At 43.1% G+C, this 14,627-nt stretch overlaps 1 pseudogene; it reads left to right on the top strand.

The window, feature by feature from the left end:
- The window catches only part of LOC109895301 (protein arginine N-methyltransferase 3-like), a 114,249-nt pseudogene that overhangs the window by 68,824 nt on the left and 30,798 nt on the right, over positions 1-14,627 (top strand).

Here is a 14,627-nt window from a genome sequence, read left to right as displayed (position 1 = left end):
TGAATATAAACATTTAATGCATATTTAATCTTTGTTAAATATGCACATTTTGGTGCCTTCTCCAATTTCTAATGAGGTCAAAACTACAGATTGGGTGGTGGACATTTGGGTTATGTTCAACTTGGCATTTTGCAGCAGAAATTGAGCGCTCTTATGGGACAATTTCAGGTAGTACCTCCCCATAAAAATTTTTTTTGCGCCATTTCATTCCTACTGGGAAGTGCTGTCTCTTATCCCAAGTACAAACCACTGTCGTTGTGCACTAAAACCCAAATTGCTCTACATTGAGGTGTACTGCAATGTGGCTGACCCTGAGCCTCTCAACAAGCTTTGTGTGTATGGGGTTGTGGGAGGGGGGCAGAAAAAGCTCTAACACACCTGATAAAACTAGTCTTTTGGTGATAACTGTGATTAGTAGATTATTATTATTATTTTTTTTACATTTGCCTTAGTGCAGCAAAAGCCCACACTTCCAGTCGCTTTCAAGACCATAATCAGAGACCCCTTGTTTAAATCTTCTCCGTAACCAATCTTAGGCAATAGGCAGGGGGTGGATGATAGTTCACTCTGTACGGTGAACTATCATCCACCTATCATCTAGTCTATTCTATGCTGTGCTGGCAGGCACTCACACTGCGGCTCGTCACCATGTCTCCCCCTCTGGGAAGTTCTCAGACTGATCGGCATAGAGCTCTGGTCAAGGCGTTGCGCTATGAAGGGAATAGGGTGCCATTTTGCGAATTGCACACAGAGAACATATAGAGCAGAAATAGCCCTGGTGGACTCTGGCAAGTGATTTGTCTTTGGTGGCCCATTGTATTTTGAGAGCATTGTGCAGTGTGGCACCAGTGTCTCTCTCCACTATTTTAAAAGTGAATCAATAGCTGGTTATTATCTGCCTCTGCTCTGTCGGCCCTGTGGATCTAATGGAATTTGTAAACATCTTCTTTTTTTAAAATTCTCTCTGCCCCATAATTTAAAAATATCCACCTTTTTTATTTGTTCCATTTCTTGGTGTGTGGATTGCCTGGTGCAATGAGAAATTATACATCTCACTTTGTAGTGCTTTGTGTGACTGAACATTTGACTGAAAATTTTACAATTAACGAAATCTCTGATGACAGGTTAAGGGGGGGCTCTTGGGTCTCTGTGTTTGACTAGTATTTCACAGGGGTATTGTGGATAGTGGCAGACTGTGGGATTTGGATGAAATTTCCCATAGATACTGGTCAGTTTTGTGTTTTCCCCCTTATGGGCTAAAGTTAGGATTTTAGAGGTGCTTAATCCTAGATATTTTACTATTGGTAACTACTACCCTGCGTGTGGACCACATGTGTGAGGGAGAGAATGGACCGCGTGTGCGCGTGTATTTGCATGTGCATCAGCGAGAGCGTTCGTCCGCTGTGATGGAGCGCCTGCTTTTGTTCTCCTGTCGACAGTCCATTCATCAGCGATGCCTGCCTAACCTTGCATTAAATGAACAGCACAACCCCTGCGTCTGCGCCGCGCACACAGAAGACAAATACCCCCCCCTCTCCCTCCCTCTGCCCCCCCCCCCCCCTTTTTTTTTACTCTTATCACTCCTCCTTTCCCTGTATATGTAGACCCAGAAAACCTCTGTCAAAAAGCATGGGTCAGGCTTTAAAGGTTTTGCATTGTTTTGTAGTCAGAAGGATTTTATCTCAAGGGGTTGTCTTGTTTTTATTTTTGTATTTTTAAACTTTAATTTAATTCAGACTTGTGATTCAATATCTATGTAGTAGCTTATAGTCCAAATAACCAATTTTCCCTTGGTGAGATAAAATAGTATTTATTTAACCTTTTAAGACTAGTTACTTTAGACTAGTTTTAAGACTTGTATTACTCCTAAGGCCATTCTTTGCTGATAATATCCACTAGAGTATTGCCCTGGTTGCTGTGAAAAAAAGAATGTGATGCATTATATTCCATAGTTGATTCGGGGGGGGGGGAAATTAACATAAGATGCCCCAAAACTATCCCTAACTTCAAAAGCCTCAAAGATCTGGTTTGGAAAGAGAAGGGTTACCTATATTGTTTTATTCATTCTAACACCAGTGTCTCTCACTGCTGAAGAGGTTGATGGAAACTCACTTCTGTTTGATTCGTCTTTCACCTGCTCTCCATCAAATTTAAATTGAATGGAAAAAGTGGCCTTCCAGTCAGACAGAAGGTGCTCTCCGAAATTTCAGGGACATTTTGGAGCACATTAAGAGCAAAATTATTAAACTCCCATCCCTGGTTATTTGTCAGCATCACTCATTGTCCACCAGGTGACTGTCACACCAAACACCTTACCCCCTAGGTGCAGCCCCCATAACATAACCCCCTGTGTGTTACTGAGTTTACAGTCGCCCCTGTTGTGTGCAGAGTTTTTAACTGGGCAGGAATTCAGGGCCTCAGAGTTCTACTTAAAATCACATCTGATGTTTTTCCCACCTTACTAATTATGAATTTCTGCTTGTATGATTTCACATGGAGTATCTACTATTTAGTTTCCCACACCCTCTCACACAATTAGACTACACGATATATACAATATAATCAACCAAAAAACACATGTACTGAATTACCTTTTCTCTAAGTTTAGAGAGCTCTATATCTCTACATTTGGACTCTACAAGGTGTTGAAAGCATTCCATAGGGGTGCTGGCCCATGTTGACTCCACTGCTTCCCACAGTTGTCAAATTGCCTGGATGTCCTTTGGGTGGGACCATTCTTAAAACACATGGGAAACAGTTGAGCGTGAAAAATCCAGTAGCGTTTCAGTTCTTAATCAAACCGGTACGCCTGGCACCTACTACCATACCCCGTTCAAAGAGACTTAAATATTTTGTCTCCCCCATTCACCCTCTGAATGGCACACCTACACAATCCATGTCTCAGTTGTCTCGGCATACATACACAATCTATGTATCAGCTGTGTCAGCTTAAAAATCCTTATTTAAACTGTTTCCTCCCCTTCATCTACACTGATTGAAGTGGATTTAACAAGTGACATCAATAAGGAATCATAGCTTTCACCTGGATTCACCTGGTCAGTATGTCATGGAAAGAGCAGGTGTTCCTAATGTTTTGTCCAGTTAGTGTATATCAGAGAAACATTTAAATATTACATTCCAGAAAATGAAATCCGGAAATAGTTTGGCTAGTTCTATTTTACTTCAAACACATGTAAGATCAAAATCTGAGAATTTTCTTCCAGGTTTAGCCCTGGACCAGTGGATACCGTGAATTACCTTGACTTTTATTAGGCTGTTTCTAGCGCCAAAATAGAATGTTCTCTTGCTATATAGCACAGATCCCCAAGTCTCATCCTCAAACCCTGCTCTAAAATTATTTCCTGTAAAGATGGGTTCTTTAAGTAATTAATGATTGCATACAGTGCCTTCAGAAAGTATTCACACCACTTGACTTTTTGTTGTGTTGCAAAGTGGGATTAAAATTGATTTAATTTTCATTTTTTGTCAACGATCTACACAAAATACTCTGTCAAAGTGGAAGAAAAATTCTGACATTTGTAAAAGATTCATGAAAAATAGAACACAAATATATCTTGATTGGATAAGTATTCAACCCCATGAGTCAATACATGTTAGAATCACCTTTTGCAGTGATTACAGCTGCGGGTCTATCTGGGTAAGTCTCTAAGACGTTCACACCTGGATTGTGAAACATTTGCACATTATTCTATACAAAATTCTTCAAGCTGTGTCAAATTGGTTGTTGATCGTTGCAAGACAACCATTTTCAGGTCGTGCAATAGATTTTCAAGCGGATTTAAGTCACAGCTGTAACTCAGCCACTCAGGAACCTACACTGTCTTCTTGGTATGCAACTCCAGTGTAGATTTGGCATAAACATGGAATAAACAAACATACAGTCAATAACATAATAGAGAGAAAAGTCTATATACAGTGTGTGCATATAGAGGTGAGAAGGCAATAAATAGGCCATAGTGGCTAAATAATTACAAATTAGCAATTAAACACTGGCGTGATAGATGTGCAGAAGATTAATGTGCAAGTTGAGATACTGGGGTGCAAAGGAGCAAATAAATACCAGTATGGGGATGAGGTAGTTGGATGGGCTATTTACAGATGGGCTATGTACAGGTGCAGTAATCTGTGAGCTGCTCTGACAGCTGGTGCTTAAAGTTAGTGGGGGAGATTGAGTCTCCAGCTTCAGTGATTTTTGAAATTCCTTCCAGTCATTGGCAGCAGAGAACTGGAAGGAAAGGTGGCCAAAGGAAGAATTGGCTTTGGGGATGACCAGTGAAATATACCTGCTGGAGCATGTGCTACGGGTGGGTGCTGCTATGGTGACCAGTGAGCTAAGGCAGGGTTTTACCTAGCAAAGACTTATAGATGACCTGGAGCCAGTGGGTTTGGTGAAGAATATGAAGCGAGGGCCAGCCAACGAGAGCATACAGGTCGCATTGGTGGTAGAATATGGGGCTTTGGTGACAAAACGGATGGCAATGTGATAGACTGCATCTCATTTGCTGCATAGAGTGTTGGAGGCTATTTTGTAAATGACATCGGCAAAGTCAAGGATCGGCAGGATAGTCAGTTTTACGAGAGAATGTTTGGCAGCATGAGTGAAGGATGCTTTGTTGCGAAATAGGAAGCCGATTCTAGATTTCATGATGTGAGGCTGGAAGTAGCGTGTGCAGTCTAACCAGACACCTAGGTCAAATCAAATCAAATCAAATTGTATTTGTCACATACACATGGTTAGCAGATGTTAATGCGAGTGTAGCGAAATGCTTGTGCTTCTAGTTCCGACAATGCAGTAATAACGAACAAGTAATCTAACTAACAATTCCAAAAAAACTACTGTCTTATACACAGTGTAAGGGGATAAGGAATATGTACATAAGGATATATGAATGAGTGATGGTACAGAGCAGCATAGGCAAGATACAGTAGATGATATCGAGTACAGTATAACATATGAGATGAGTATGTAAACAAAGTGGCATAGTTAAAGTGGCTAGTGATACATGTATTACATAAGGATGCAGTCGATGATATAGAGTACAGTATATACGTATGCATATGAGATGAATAATGTAGGGTAAGTAACATTATATAAGGTAGCATTGTTTAAAGTGGCTAGTGATATATTTACATCATTTCCCATCAATTCCCATTATTAAAGTGGCTGGAGTTGAGTCAGTGTCATTGACAGTGTGTTGGCAGCAGCCACTCAATGTTAGTGGTGGCTGTTTAACAGTCTGATGGCCTTGAGATAGAAGCTGTTTTTCAGTCTCTCGGTCCCAGCTTTGATGCACCTGTACTGACCTCGCCTTCTGGATGACAGCAGGGTGAACAGGCAGTGGCTCGGGTGGTTGATGTCCTTGATGATCTTTATGGCCTTCCTGTAGCATCGGGTGGTGTAGGTGTCAGGGAGGGCAGGTAGTTTGCCCCCGGTGATGCGTTGTGCAGACCTCACTACCCTCTGGAGAGCCTTACGGTTGAGGGCGGTGCAGTTGCCATACCAGGCGGTGATACAGCCCGCCAGGATGCTCTCGATTGTGCATCTGTAGAAGTTTGTGAGTGCTTTTGGTGACAAGCCTAATTTCTTCAGCCTCCTGAGGTTGAAGAGGCGCTGCTGCGCCTTCTTCACGATGCTGTCTGTGTGAGTGGACCAATTCAGTTTGTCTGTGATGTGTATGCCAAGGAACTTAAAACTTGCTACCCTCTCCACTACTGTTCCATCGATGTGGATAGGGGGGTGTTCCCTCTGCTGTTTCCTGAAGTCCACAATCATCTCCTTAGTTTTGTTGACGTTGAGTGTGAGGTTATTTTCCTGACACCACACTCCGAGGGCCCTCACCTCCTCCCTGTAGGCCGTCTCGTCATTGTTGGTAATCAAGCCTACCACTGTTGTGTCGTCCGCAAACTTGATGATTGAGTTGGAGGCGTGCGTGGCCACGCAGTCGTGGGTGAACAGGGAGTACCGGAGAGGGCTCAGAACGCACCCTTGTGGGGCCCCAGTGTTGAGGATCAGCGGGGTGGAAATGTTGTTGCCTACCCTCACCACCTGGGGGCGGCCGTCAGGAAGTCCAGTACCCAGTTGCACAGGGCGGGGTCGAGACCCAGGGTCTCGAGCTTGATGACGAGCTTGGAGGGCACTATGGTGTTAAATGCCGAGCTGTAGTCGAATGAACAGCATTCTCACATAGGTATTCCTCTTGTCCAGATGGGTTAGGGCAGTGTGCAGTGTGGTTGAGATTGCATCGTCTGTGGACCTATTTGGGCGTTAAGCAAATTGGAGTGGGTCTAGTGTGTCAGGTAGGGTGGAGGTGATATGGTCCTTGATTCTAGCATATACTGCATCACTGCCAGTATTGCATCACTGCCAGTATTTGCATCACTCCCTAGTACGGCAATTGCTCGGCCTCTGACCACAAGGCACTACAGAGGGTAGTGCGTACAGCCCAGTACATCACTGGGGTACCGCTTGCCATGCGTTAGCAGAGAGAACAGTCTATGGCTGGGGTCTATGACAATTTTTAGGGCTTTCCTCTGACACCGCCTGGTGTAGAGGTCCTGGATGGCAGGCAGCTTAGCCCCAGTGATGTACTGGGCCGTACGCACTACCCTCTGTAGTGCCTTGCGGTCAGAGGCCGAGCAATTGCCGTACTAGGGAGCGATGCAATACTGGCAGTGATGCAATACTGGCAGTGATGCAGTATATGCTAGAATCACCTTTGGCAGTGATTACTGCTGTGAGTCTTTCTGAGTAAGTCGCTAATTGCTTTGCACACCAGGAATGTGAAATATTTGAGCATTATTTTTTTAATTCTTCAAGCTCTTAAGTTGATTGTTGATCATTGCTAGACAGCCATAGATTGTCAACCCCTTTAAGTCCAAACTGTAACTAGTCCACTCCGGAACATTCAATGTTGTCTTGTTAAGCAACTACAGTGTATACTTGGTCGTGTTTTTTAGGTTATTGTCCTGCTGAAAAGTTAATTTGTCTCTGTCTGTTGAATAGCAGACTGAACCAAGTTATCCTCTAGGATTTTGCCTGTGCGAAGCTCTATTCCGTTTTTTATTATTTTTACTCCCAAGTCCATGCCGATGACAAGCATACCCATAACATGATGCAGCCACCACCATGCTTGAAAATATGAAGCGTGGTACTCAGTGACGTGTTGTTGGATTTGCCCCAAGCATAAAGCTTTGTATTCAGGACATGAAGTTAATTTCTTTGCCACATTTTTTTCAAACAGGTTTTGGATCAACAACATTGTAGCTACTCCAAACTAACATAAATGACAGAGTGAAGGAGGAAGTTGTTGGTCCATCCTCAGTGCCCTTTACGAGGCATTGGAAAACCTCCCTGGTCTTTGTGGTTGTATCTGTGTTTGAAATTCACTGCCTGACTGAGGGACCTTACAATTATCTAGATGTGTGAGAAATGAGATGGTCATTCAAAAATCATGTCAACCATTAGCATTGCACACAGAGAGTGTCCAGCCATTGTATTATGTGACATTTTAAGCAAATATTTTCCTCTGAACTTATTTAGGCTTGCCATAAAAAAGGGGTTAAATGCTTATTGACTTAAGACTTTTCGGCTTTAACTGTTTAATTCATTTATAAAAATGTCTAAAAACATAATTCCACTTTGACATTATGGAGTATTGTGTGTAGGCCAGTGACACAAAATATAAAGGTAATATATTTTCAATTCAGGCTGTAACACAACGAAATGTGGAAAAAGTCAAGGGGTGTGAATACTTTCTGAAGGCACTGTAAGAGCTAGCTTTCCCTCATTTTTACAGGAAAAATAAAAATTTGAAGATTGATTTTAATTACATCAACAACACCTTTTACGGGAGGCACTAATCATAATTCATCTTTCTCTGTGATTTGAGTGTCACTGACAACTTTGTGGAACTCATTCGAGGTCATCAGAACTTTTAGGCCTCTATAATATCTATAATATCTATCACCATCTATAATAAATAGATTTCTGGGGGTTCGGGATAATTGACAGTGCATGTCAAAGCAAAAACCAAGCCATGAGGTCGAAGGAATTGTCCGTAGAGCTCCTAGACAGGATTGTGTTGAGGCACAGATCTGGGGAAAGGTACCAACAAATTATGCAGCATTGAAGGTCCCCAAGAACACAGTGGCCTCCATCATTCTTTAATGGATGAAGTTTGGAACCACCAAGACTCTTCCTAGAAGTGTTCCTCTGTGGACATGGGAGAACCTTCTCTGCAGCACTACACCAATCAGGCCTTTATGGTAGAGTGGCCAGACGGAAGCCACTCCTCAGTAAAAGGCACATGACAGCCTGCTTGGAGTTTGCCAAAAGGCTCCTAAAGGACTCTCAGACCATGAGCAATAAGATTCTCTGGTCTGATGAAATCAGAATTTAACTCTTTGTCCTGAATTCCAAGCATCCCATCTGGAGGAAACCTGGCACCATCCCTACGGTGAAGCAGCATGTTTTTTAGCAGCAGAGACTGGGAGACTAGTCAGGATCGAGGGAAATTTGAACAGAGCAAAGTACTGAGAGATCCTTGATGAACATTTTCTCCAGAGTGCTCAGGACCTTAGACTGTGGCAAAGATTCACCAAGACAACGACCCTAAGCACACAGCCAAGACAATGCAGGAGTGGCTTCGGGACGAGTCTCTGAATGTTCTTGAGTGGCCCAGCCACGGACTTGAACCCGATCTAACATCTCTGGAGAGACCTGAAAATCGCTATGCAGCGACGCTCCCCATCCAACCCGGCAGAGCTTCAGAGGATCTGCAGAGAAGAATGGGAGAAACTCCCCAAATGCAGGTGTGCCAAGCTTGTAGTGTCTTACCCAAAAAGACTCAAAGCTGTAACCCCTGCCACAGGTGCTTCTACAAAGTCCTGAGTAAAGTACTTGTGATATTTCAGTTTTTAATTATTCATAAATTTGCAAAAATTGTAAAACCTGTTTTTACTTTGTCATTATTGGGTATTGTGTGTTGATTGATGATGCGGGAAAAAAAACAATTTTATACATTTTCGAATAAGGCTTTAACATAACAAAATGTGGAACAGTCAAAGGGTCTGAGTACTTTCCAAATGCACTGTATTTCTGAAGAAAAGTAGTTCTTCGCAATGATCTGTCGAACAGAAATTGTTGAGTGGTAATCTAAATTGCATATAGCAGCTAAAAAAAATATCACCCAAAATTGCAGCCCCTCTTGATTTCCTATGAAAGTTATAGTGGAACACCTGACCATCCCAGTTTAATGTTGCTGCTACCGTCTCTTATTACAGGAAAGAGTTTCTGGACATCAGAAGAGCGACTACTCACCTTGAATTGGACAATACATTTTTCCTTAATGAGTCGGACTAGAGGGATTTACTCCAGACACCCGAACAGGCCCCGATCCCCGTCTTTCGCAGGAGAAAGACCGGAGGTTTTGCGGAAAGAGATCGGGGTGCCTTGTGAGGATGAGGCAAAGAGTGTCTAATCTGCCTTTGCCAACGCACTATTAGCCAACGTAAAATCGCTGGATAATAAAATGGACAATCTAAAAGCACTTATATCCTACAAATGGGACATTAAAAACGGTAAAATCTTGTATTTCACAGAGTCATTGCTGAACGGCAACATGAATAAACATGCCTCTGGCGGGTTATACACTGTACCGGCACGATAGAACAGCAGCCTCTGGTAAGACAAGGGGTGGCGTTCTATGTATATTTGTGAACAACAGCTGGTGCACGATATCTAAGGAAGTCTCAAGGTTTTGCTCGCCTAAGGTAGGGTATCTCATGATAGCTGTAGACCACACTATCTACCTAGAAAGTTATCTATATTCTTTGTAGCTATCTATTTACCACCACAAACCGACACTGGCACTAAGATCGCACTCAATGATCTGTATACGGCCATAAACTAACAGGAAAGTGGTAAGGCGGCGCTCCTAGTGGCCAGGGACTTCAATGTAGGGAATCTTAAATCCGTTTTACCTAATTTCTACCAGCATGTTAAATATGCAACCAGAGGGGGAAAAAAACTCAAGACCACCTTTACTCCACACACAGAGACATCTACAAAGCTCTCCCTCACCCTCCATTTGGCAAATATGACCATAATTCTATCCTCCTGATTCCTGCTTACAAGCAAAAATTAAAGCAGGAAGCAAACCCATGGAAACTGCTCATTCTCCTCGATACTCACTTCAGAATTTGAGTGCTTGTGTGAGAGCCACTGGAATCACACATTTCTTGCTCTCTTCCCCATGTAATTTATATTGTGGACCCCACACCCTAAGCCTCACAACCTCTCGCTCACGATGTGGTTAAACTACTGTGTGTGTGTGTGTTAGCAGGCACTGCGGCGGAACAGTGGGAGAAGGGAGCAGGCCTGAGAGTAGAGTTGGGAGGTAGGTGCGCTGTGGCCTGCACAACACAGCAAGCAGTGCACTGACTGGGGCCTGGGTGGAGGGGAGAGAGGAGAGGAGGAGGAGGATGAGGAGGGGCACATTAACACTAACCCTCCCTTGAGTTAGCTGTGGAGGAAGACTCCACGCCTGGATAAACCCCATCAAAAGCATATTAGCCCTCCCTCCCTTCCCCCCTTCCACTCCCCCTGTCCCCCTTGCTTTCACACTCCCCCCCCCCCCCCCTCCCCCTGCTGTATAATAGTATCTGGTCGAGCCACGTGGCGTGCTGACACGCAGTCGGGTGAAAGGGGAGTGATGATGAATTGCTCCCTGTTGGTGTTATCCGTGATGATAATTATACATTTTCTCCCTCTCTTCCCTGGGAACCGGGTCCGGAGTGCGGCGGCATTCCAGAGTGGGCTGCCGAAAAGCCTGCTGTCATCACTTATCCCCGACAGATCCCGGGCCGAAGGCTAAACGCTGATGAAAATTAAAGCGCTCATTTGATTTGTCCCGTTTTCGCAGTTTGTTTTTTTCCCCCGTAAGTCCTCCCTCTCTCTCATTCAACGTCCCCCTTTCTCACTCCCTCCTGGCCTCTCTCCCACCTTCTCTTCTCTCCAATTTCTCTCCCTCCCTCTCTATCTCCCTGACCTATGCAGAGGTGGGTAGGCAGTAGTATTATTGTGTAGCAGCCTTGTGGGTGTCTTATTTTTGGCTGCCCACCATGGTTAACTAAGCCTGTACTCTGCTTCAGTCTTTGGTGTTTCACATTACAGTAGTGAAACTTTGAGCTGATTAAACTGGAATTAAGCCTATTTTCCCAGTTTGGAATCATTTCCTTTTCACTTTTTTATTCTTCCAATCCATTTGACTGTATGTACTGACACAATAAAAATTCAGAAATACAGTATGTGTAGGTGTTTTAAATATAATTTAAACAGTACCATTTGTTTTTTTGTAATCATATTCTGAGTGAGTAGTTGTTTTTCAATCCCTTCCAGAGCTGAAGATGGATCATAAAGGCTAGTTTAGTTGGCAACATGAATGTTTCTCTGTTATGGAGCTCCAGATCTTCACTGCAACTATCCTGCCTAGTCTAAATCACTGCTCAGTTTCAGCAGTCCTCTTATCCAGTTGAATGAAGGGCAACCTATGGTCTGGAATAAGGCAGTCTTGTTAACAAAATTAGGTTTAGGCTACGTTTTAGTAGTTTGTGTTGAGCAATTCATCATTAGTAGTTTTAGACAGTATATTTATCAGGTTTATGGTTTAGTTGTCTGTATTAAGAGGTTGCTGATTTGTTTTGTTCAGGCAGAGTGTATTTGTCAGGATTATTAAAGTTAAGTATTCTAGAGACTTTTTGGGTACGTGTAAGAGCAGTGCTGCCAATGCAACCTGTGATCTCACACTTTATAACGTTGAACCCTCAACTCACCAGACATTTCCAAACAGAACAAAACCTGAGGTGTTTGTTTTAATGGATGGATTGTTTTAATGGACTTTCTCTCTTGTCGAAAAAGTTGAAAACAATGCAGAGGTGACAATCAATCCCTCTTATGAGGCTTTGTTATTGGCGACGAGAGGCGAGGGTTATCTCTGCCTCGAAAACCAGCGAGAGGTGAATCCACTCTGCCTGACGAGCAATTAGGCTTAATTTCCCAATTACCTTGCGACTGAGCGTTCCTGTGGCGTTCATTAAAAGCCATAATTGCACTGCATTGGGTTGACATGCTCCTTTTTCCCACTTTGGGCCATTTCTCCCAGTCTGGCTCAGTGTAAGAGCTAGTGCTAGGTTCCCGCCCCGCCTGTCTGAATCGATAAAGGCTGATTGTGGAACGCGGTGTGGAACATGTAGTCCGGTGATGGCCCGGTGATTATGAAGTATGGAACCCCATTTGTTTGTTTGTGTGTCCAACCTCCTTTTCTCTGGGCACACATTCACTCTTGCTATGAAATAGCTGAGCGGGTAGTGTTGAAACATACCTTTAATACTGATGTGTGGTGTAAATACTAAAGATAAGGTCTTGCTCATTTCAAGGATTGCTGTACCTGAGGGATATTTTAGCTTCATGGCCAACCAAGTTCAACCACCACCCTCTCAGAAGTAAGCTATCATGACTCCTCCACTATTTCACACTCACTGTCTTTCTATTTCACTCTCTGCTTTCCTTCTCGGCCATGCTCTTTTCCTGTCTATTTCTCCCTCCCCTTTCTCGCTCTTTCTCTCTCATTGCATTGATTCTGGTCCTCTTTGTCTGCGAGAGCTGGCATCCAAGTTGTCAGCTGCGTCAGGATTAAAAGCTATTAGTTCTGCATCATTGCCACTACAAGTGTGCTCTAGAGATTGATAGTGACTCTCTTCCTTCAGTTGGGGGAGAAACAAGAGGAAACCTGGCCCGGGGGGGGGGGGGGGGGGGGGGGGGTCATTTTTACCTCACACATCTGCAGAAAACAGTCACCTCCAGGCTGACGTGTGTGTATGTGTGAGAGAGATTTCAATTTGTTTAGTTATGTGAATTGTTTTTCACTCAAGTGTTTGTTTATAGCTTAAGGCTCAAAGGATCAGTCATGTATTTACTTAGAACTGAAATGAACGCCCACCATGAATTCATAGAAATAGTATAATTACGAAATATTCTATTCACAAATGGCTGTGCAATATGCATCTATACTGTACACACATACCCTTTTAAGAATACCCACAGCTTTACATGTACAGTGCATTCGGAAAGTATTCAGACCCCTTCACTTTTTCCACATTTTGTTACGTTATAGCCTTATTCTAAAATGGATTAAACAGTTTTCTCCTCATCAATCTACAAATAATACCCCATAATGATGAAACAAAATCAGGTTTTTAGAATTTTTTATGTATACATTTTTTTATAAGTATTCAGACCCTTGACTTAGTACTTTGTTGAAGCACCTTTGGCAGCGATTACAGCCTCGAGTCTTCTTGGGTATGACGCTACAAGCTTGGCACACCTGTATTTGGGGAGTTTCTTCCATTCTTCTCTGCAGATCATTCAGAGACTTGTCCCGAAGCCACCCTTGCATTGTCTTGGCTGTGTGCTTAGGGTCGTTGTCCTGTTGGAAGGTGAACCTTCACCCCAGTCTAAGGTCCTGAGCACCCTGGAGCAGGTTTTCATCAGGGAGCTCTCATTAATTTGCTCCATTCATCATTCCCTCGATCCCGACTAGTCTCCCAGTGCTTGCCGCTGAAAAACACCCCCACAGCATGATACTGCCACCACCATGCTTCACTGTAGGGATGGTGCCAGGTTTCCTCCAGATGTGACGCCTGGCATTCAGGCCAAAGAGGTCAATATTGGTATCATCAGACCAGAGAATCTTGTTTCTTATGTAGACAGTGTGCTTTTTCAAATCATGTCCAATCAATTGAATGTACAACAGGTGGACTCCATTGAAGTTGTAGAAACATCTCAAGGATGATCAATGGAAACAGGATGCACCTGAGCTCAATTTCGAGTCTCATAGCAAAGGGTCTGAATACTTTTGTAAATAAGGTATTTCTGTTTTATTTATTTTTTATCATTTGCAAAAATTGATAACCTGTTTTTGCTTTGTCAGTATGGGGTATTGTGTGTAGATTGAGAATAGTTTTATTTAGTCCATTTTAAAATAAGGCTGTAACCTAACAAAATGTGGAAAAGGTCCAGGGGTCTGAATACTTTCCGAATGCACTGTATAAATACACACACAGGCCTACCCTTTCAAGAGTAATGCAAACAATAAGACATGCACACACACACACATATGAAATTACTCTTACTTTACAATACATCGGCTAAGTCCTAGTCCATGCTGTTTGAAATTAGATCTAGTAGCCACCGCATCAAAAAGCCAACATTGCTTATTTTGTGCAACACACCGGATTTAGCTGGTCAGCAAAATATGCCCAGTCTTGTCAGGGACGGCCAAAAAGTAATTTATTTGTTTTGTGAGGCGAGGTGAAGTGTACCACATGGGACCGTGTGTTGACTCAGCCAAATTTAAGGCTCCATGTTTTTAGGTGGGAGGTTGCGGAGAGGGGACACCTGGTTCTATTGAGTACTGCCCCTCACCAGTGAGCCCACTCTAGAAATAATGTATTTTTGTTTAACCTTGGTGTCCGTAGGCTAGGACATGTAGATATATAGTGTGTCTACAACTTACTACCCATGCTTGTCTAGTGTGTGTGACATTACT

Source organism: Oncorhynchus kisutch, linkage group LG8 (genome assembly GCF_002021735.2).
Source record: "Oncorhynchus kisutch isolate 150728-3 linkage group LG8, Okis_V2, whole genome shotgun sequence".
NCBI lineage: Eukaryota > Metazoa > Chordata > Actinopteri > Salmoniformes > Salmonidae > Oncorhynchus > Oncorhynchus kisutch.
Note: the sequence above shows the minus strand (reverse complement) of the source record. Positions and strands in the feature narration are given on the sequence as shown.